Genomic DNA, 6,000 nt, shown 5'->3' with positions numbered 1-6,000 from the left:
ATTAAATCACTTATTTTGCTCTTGAAATGTTCTGGAAATGGGAGAAACAAGGCCACTGGCTCCCAAGTTGCCTGTAGGAAAATTAGAAAGTGACAGATTCTCACAGTGATGAGAACTGGGGAGAAGTAGTCTCCTGTCCATCCAGCGGGGACATTGTCACACCAGGGAACATGGCTTACTGAAGACAGCGGGGCCAGATCTCATCACTCTTCTGTCCCCTCCCCGGAGAAACCTCCTGCAGAGCAAAGCCTGGGGAGGTCACATGTAGGTAGGAGTCATCGATGGATCACACATACTATTTTCTTGTTCTTGCTGAGTTTCTATTTGGTCCCATTTTGCCATATTACAAACAGGGACTAAATCTGTCTGTGTCCCAAGTTAGAGTGGCCTTTGTTGCTGTGGGTTTCCCCAGTATTTCCTTTGTTCTCGTCTCCTTTCACCACTCGCCTCTCCTCTATGAATTATCATCGACAGCTTGAATCTGAGGACCCTTGGAGAGTTACGTGGACACAACCGAGATATGGTCACACAGCTCCCTGGGGGCTCTAACAGGGAGGGGCCGTACCCGTTGACTTTTGTTCACTTCAAGGGCTAAGAGACACCCGTCACACGTTACGATAAGTTAATCCTGGGCCAATGCTGGGAAAAGTACATGCAGGCCACACTAGTAAAGCTATGAAGTTTTATTGGTGTACGAGCCTGGATTTGAGTTATGAAGGGCATCCCCCAGTCCACCTCAGGTCTCTGAAGGGCGCCTGAAGCACACGATGGAAGTGTGTAGGGTGAGAGCAAGAGCTGCATCCAAAATCTGAGCTTGGGAGCTTATGCGAGACATCGCACGAGGATTCTTTTGTTGACTTTTGTTTTTTCTTCCTTTGAAAAGCGTCTTAATAGGTTTCTTAAAAATATACATTCCTGGTTAAAAATTCAAACAGCACAGAGAAGCAGAGAGCAAACACTATCACAGGTGACACTCCGCTACCACAAGATGACCACTGTGGACCCCAGAGGGACACTGCTCCTGACCTCTCTGTGAACACACCCACAGGTACACACACTTACCTAAGTGGACGCATAGTGTACACGCAGAGCACCTGGCAGCAACTTCAGGTTTCTGTGTCAATAATGAGCCACCCCCTTGGGTTAAAACAGTAACATATTTACAGATTTTTGAAAATAAAAATTATTGGTCTCTCTATTCCTGTATCACTATTATGGTAATATTTTAATTGCTAAACCTTTACTACTCACTTTATTAGCTCCTTTTTTCAAGGCTCTTGATAATGTGAGTTCTGAGAATGCACACAGCAGAATTGTAAGTAGAATGTCTACTTCACTTGTCACACATAAGGCACTTGATATATGCTTGTTTATATAAAGATATATAGAAACTCCAAGGGGTTATGCTGAATGAACACTGCAAGTCCCTAATCTTCAGGAGAAAAAACAAGAAACAGAAGCAGTTGACTGTGATCCATCACATAGAAATGGGGACCAAGAAAGTCGGTCAGTCCCATTAGTTGATTGAGGACTAATTTTGGGGGAAACTTGGTAGCCGATTCACTCCATCATCCCTTCCTCCTGAGACCTCAGTGAGGCCATTTGGTACTCTCTCCTTGTTGGTACTCCTCTCTCTGCCCCAGGACCCCTGCATGTCTCTGCATCCAAGATAAAACCGTCAGGCTACATGGAGGTTGTACTTGAGATTAGGGAAATTGTATTTGGAGTGACTCTTACTATAATGTTTGATTTCTTCCAATTCTCCATAGCCCTGGTACAGGAACAGAGAAAGTAGATGGTTGGATTGATCTAGAATTGGGTTTTTATCTGTCTGTTTGCTTGTTTTCCTGGAAGATGCAACGGAAGGACAAGTAGACAAGAGATGTATGTCTACTAGCAAAAATGGTTAAACAGATGACTCCTCAGTGTAGGCTAGCCTGGAGAGAAAGTGAGGGAAGAACAGAAGTCAGAGGAGTGGAGATTTTGGAGTTGTTAAGAACAGGTAAAGCAGAAATAGAGACCGTGGTCTATAAGGAGAGAAGGTTGCAGTCAGAGGGTGGAACATGTAAATTAAGGATTTCAGGGGTGCACTTGTCCTGGATGAGGCCAGGGTTGCACGTGGACACTGGGGAGTGAACGGTGCCCGTTAAGTCTTGGGAACTGATGGAACATTTGGAGGGAGACCTTGATCTCGAAGTGGCAGTTTTCTGTGAATGCAGGAGACTTTCAGTGAAGTCGAGACGACAGGGAGCCTCCCACGTGCAAAACAAGTCCCTGCCGACCCCAGGGCCCGCGGAAGTCTAAATGCATCCTGGCCTTAGGCTTGAGGTCTACCGCTGGTCCAGATTCAGGGTCTCTGTATCTAGTGACCTGCAAAGACAAGGTCTAACACAAAACAGTCCAACACAAAACAGTAACTAGGAACAGGATGTCATAAGTACCCTCGTAGGCAAATGGGGCAAGTTGGTCTTTAGTAAGTCAGTCATTCTTGATGGCACTCAGCTCATCATTTGAGAGTGGTTCTTGCTCAGAATGCATGTTCACACTCTGAATTCTTCCAGACATCTCAAATCAGAATATTGCTATTGAAAAATGCCATAACCTCTGAGGAAATCTTTCACTTTTAAAAAAACAATGGTGGGGAGATTAACCAAGATGGCGGAGTAGAAGGACGTGCTCTCACTCCCTCTTGTGAGAGCACCAGAATCACAACTGGCTGCTGGACAATCATTGACAGGAAGACCCTGGACTTCACCAAGGAGGACACCCCACGTCCAAGGACAGAGGAGAAGCCACAGTGAGACGGTAGGAGGGGCGCAATCAGAGTAAAATCAAATCCCATAACTGCTGGGTGGGTGACTCACAGACTGGCGAACACTTATACCACAGAAGTCCACCCACTGGAGTGAAGGTTCTGAGCCCCACCTCAGGCTTCCCAACCTGGGGGTCCGGCAAAGGGAGGAGGAATTCCTAGAGAATCAGACTCTGAAGTCTAGTGGGAATTGATTGCAGGACTGTGACAGGACTGGGGGAAACAGAGAACCCACTCTTGGAGGGCACACACAAAGTAATGTGTGCATCGGGACCCAGGGGAAGGAGCAGTGACCCTGGGGGAGACTGAACCAGACGTACCTGCTGGTGTTGGGGGGTCTCCTGCAGAGGCGAGTGGTGGCTCTGTTTCACCGTGGGGATAAGGACACTGGCAGCAGAGGTCCTGGGAAGTTCTCCTTGGCGTGAGCCCTCCCAGAGTCTGCCATTAACCCCACCAAAGAGCATGGGTAGGCTCCAGTGTTGGGTTGCCTCAGGCAAAACAACCAACAGGGAGGGAACCCAGCCCCACCCATCAACAGTCAAGTGGATTAAGGTTTTACTGGGCTCTGATCGCCACAGCAACAGGGAGGGAACCCAGCCCCACCCATCAACAGTCAAGTGGATTAAGGTTTTACTGAGCTCTGACCGCCACAGCAACAGTCATCTCTACCCACCACCAGAGCCTCCCATCAAGCCTCTTAGATAGCCTCAACCACCAGAGGGCAGACAACAGAAGCAAGAAAAACTACATTCCTGCAGCCTGTGGATCAAAAACCACAGTTACAGAAAGACAGAGAAGATGAAAAGGCAGAGGGCTATGTACCAGATGAAGGAACAAGAAAAAACCCCAGAAAAACAACTAAATGAAGTGGAGATAGGCAACCTTCCAGAAAAAGAATTCAGAATAATGATAGTGAAGATGATCCAGGACCTCGGAATAAGAATGGAGGCAAAGATTGAGAAGATGCAAGAAATGATTAACAAAGACCTAGAAGAATTAAAGAACAAACAAACAGAGATGACCAATACAATAACTGAAATGAAAACTACACTAGAAGGAATCAATAGCAGAATAACTGAGGCAGAAGAACGGATAAGTGACCTGGAAGACAGAATGGTGGAATTCACTGCTGCGGAACAGACTAAAGAAAAAAGAATAAAAAGAAATGAAGACAGCCTAAGAGACCTCTGGGACAACATTAAACGCAACAACATTCGCATTATAGGGGTCCCAGAAGGAGAAGAGAGAGAGAAAGGACCAGAGAAAATATTTGAAGAGATTATAATCGAAAACTTCCCTAACATGGGAAAGGAAATAGCCACCCAAGTCCAGGAAGCACAGAGAGTCCCATACAGAATAAACCCAAGGAGAAACGCGCCGAGACACATAGTAATCAAAGTGGCAAAAATTAAAGACAAAGAAAAATTACTGAAAGCAGCAAGGGAAAAATGACAAATAACATACAAGGGAACCCCCATAAGGTTAACAGCTGATTTCTCAGCAGAAACTCTGCAAGCCAGAAGGGAGTGGCATGAAATACTTAAAGTGATGAAAGGGAAGAACCTACAACCAAGATTACTCTACCCAGCAAGGATCTCATTTAGATTTGATGGAGAAATCAAAAGCTTTACAGACAAGCAAAAGCTAAGAGAATTCAGCACCACCAAACCAGCTCTACAACAAATGCTAAAGGAACTTCTCTAAGTGGGAAACACAAGAGAAGAAAAGGACCTACAAAAACAAACCCAAAACAATTAAGAAAATGGTCATAGGAACATACATATCGATAATTACCTTAAACGTGAATGGATTAAATGCCCCAACCAAAAGACATAGACTGGCTGAATGGATACAAAAACAAGACCCATATATATGCTGTCTACAAGAGACCCACTTCAGACCTAGGGACACATACAGACTGAAAGTGAGGGGATGGAAAAAGATATTCCATGCAAATGGAAATCAAAAGAAAGCTGGAGTAGCTATACTCATATCAGATAAAATAGACTTTAAAATAAAGAATGTTACAAGAGACAAGGAAGGACACTACATAATGATCCAGGGATCAATCCAAGAAGAAGATATAACAATTATAAATATATATGCACCCAACATAGGAGCACCTCAATACATGAGGCAACTGCTAACAGCTATAAAAGAGGAAATCGACAGTAACACAATAATAGTGGGGGACTTTAACACCTCACTTACACCAATGGACAGATCATCCAAAATGAAAATAAATAAGGAAACAGAAGCTTTAAATGACACAATAGACCAGATAGATTTAATTGATATATATAGGACATTCCATCCAAAAACGGCAGATTACACGTTCTTCTCAAGTGCACATGGAACATTCTCCAGGATAGATCACATCTTGGGTCACAAATCAAGCCTCAGTAAATTTAAGAAAATTGAAATCATATCAAGCATCTTTTCTGACCACAACGCTATGAGATTAGAAATGAATTACAGGGAAAAAAACGTAAAAAAGACAAACACATGGAGGCTAAACAATACGTTACTAAATAACCAAGAGATCACTGAAGAAATCAAACAGGAAATAAAAAAATACCTAGAGACAAATGACAATGAAAACACGACGACCCAAAACCTATGGGATGCAGCAAAAGCGGTTCTAAGAGGGAAGTTTATAGCTATACAAGCCTACCTAAAGAAACAAGAAAAATCTCAAGTAAACAATCTAACTTTACACCTAAAGAAACTAGAGAAAGAAGAACAAACAAAACCCAAAGTTAGCAGAAGGAAAGAAATCATAAAGATCAGAGCAGAAATAAATGAAATAGAAACAAAGAAAACAATAGCAAAGATCAATAAAACTAAAAGTTGGTTCTTTGAGAAGATAAACAAAATTGATAAGCCATTAGCCAGACTCATCAAGAAAAAGAGGGAGAGGACTCAAATCAATAAAATCAGAAATGAAAAAGGAGAAGTTACAACAGACACCGCAGAAATACAAAACATCCTAAGAGACTACTACAAGCAACTTTATGCCAATAAAATGGACAACCTGGAAGAAATGGACAAATTCTTAGAAAGGTATAACCTTCCAAGACTGAATCAGGAAGAAACAGAAAATATCAACAGACCAATCACAAGTAATGAAATTGAAACTGTGATTAAAAATCTTCCAACAAACAAAAGTCCAGGACCAGATGGCTTCA

Source organism: Balaenoptera acutorostrata, chromosome 13 (assembly GCF_949987535.1).
Source record: "Balaenoptera acutorostrata chromosome 13, mBalAcu1.1, whole genome shotgun sequence".
In the NCBI taxonomy this organism is placed as follows: domain Eukaryota; kingdom Metazoa; phylum Chordata; class Mammalia; order Artiodactyla; family Balaenopteridae; genus Balaenoptera; species Balaenoptera acutorostrata.
The sequence above is the reverse complement of the archived record's forward strand: the minus strand, read 5'-3'. Positions refer to the sequence as shown.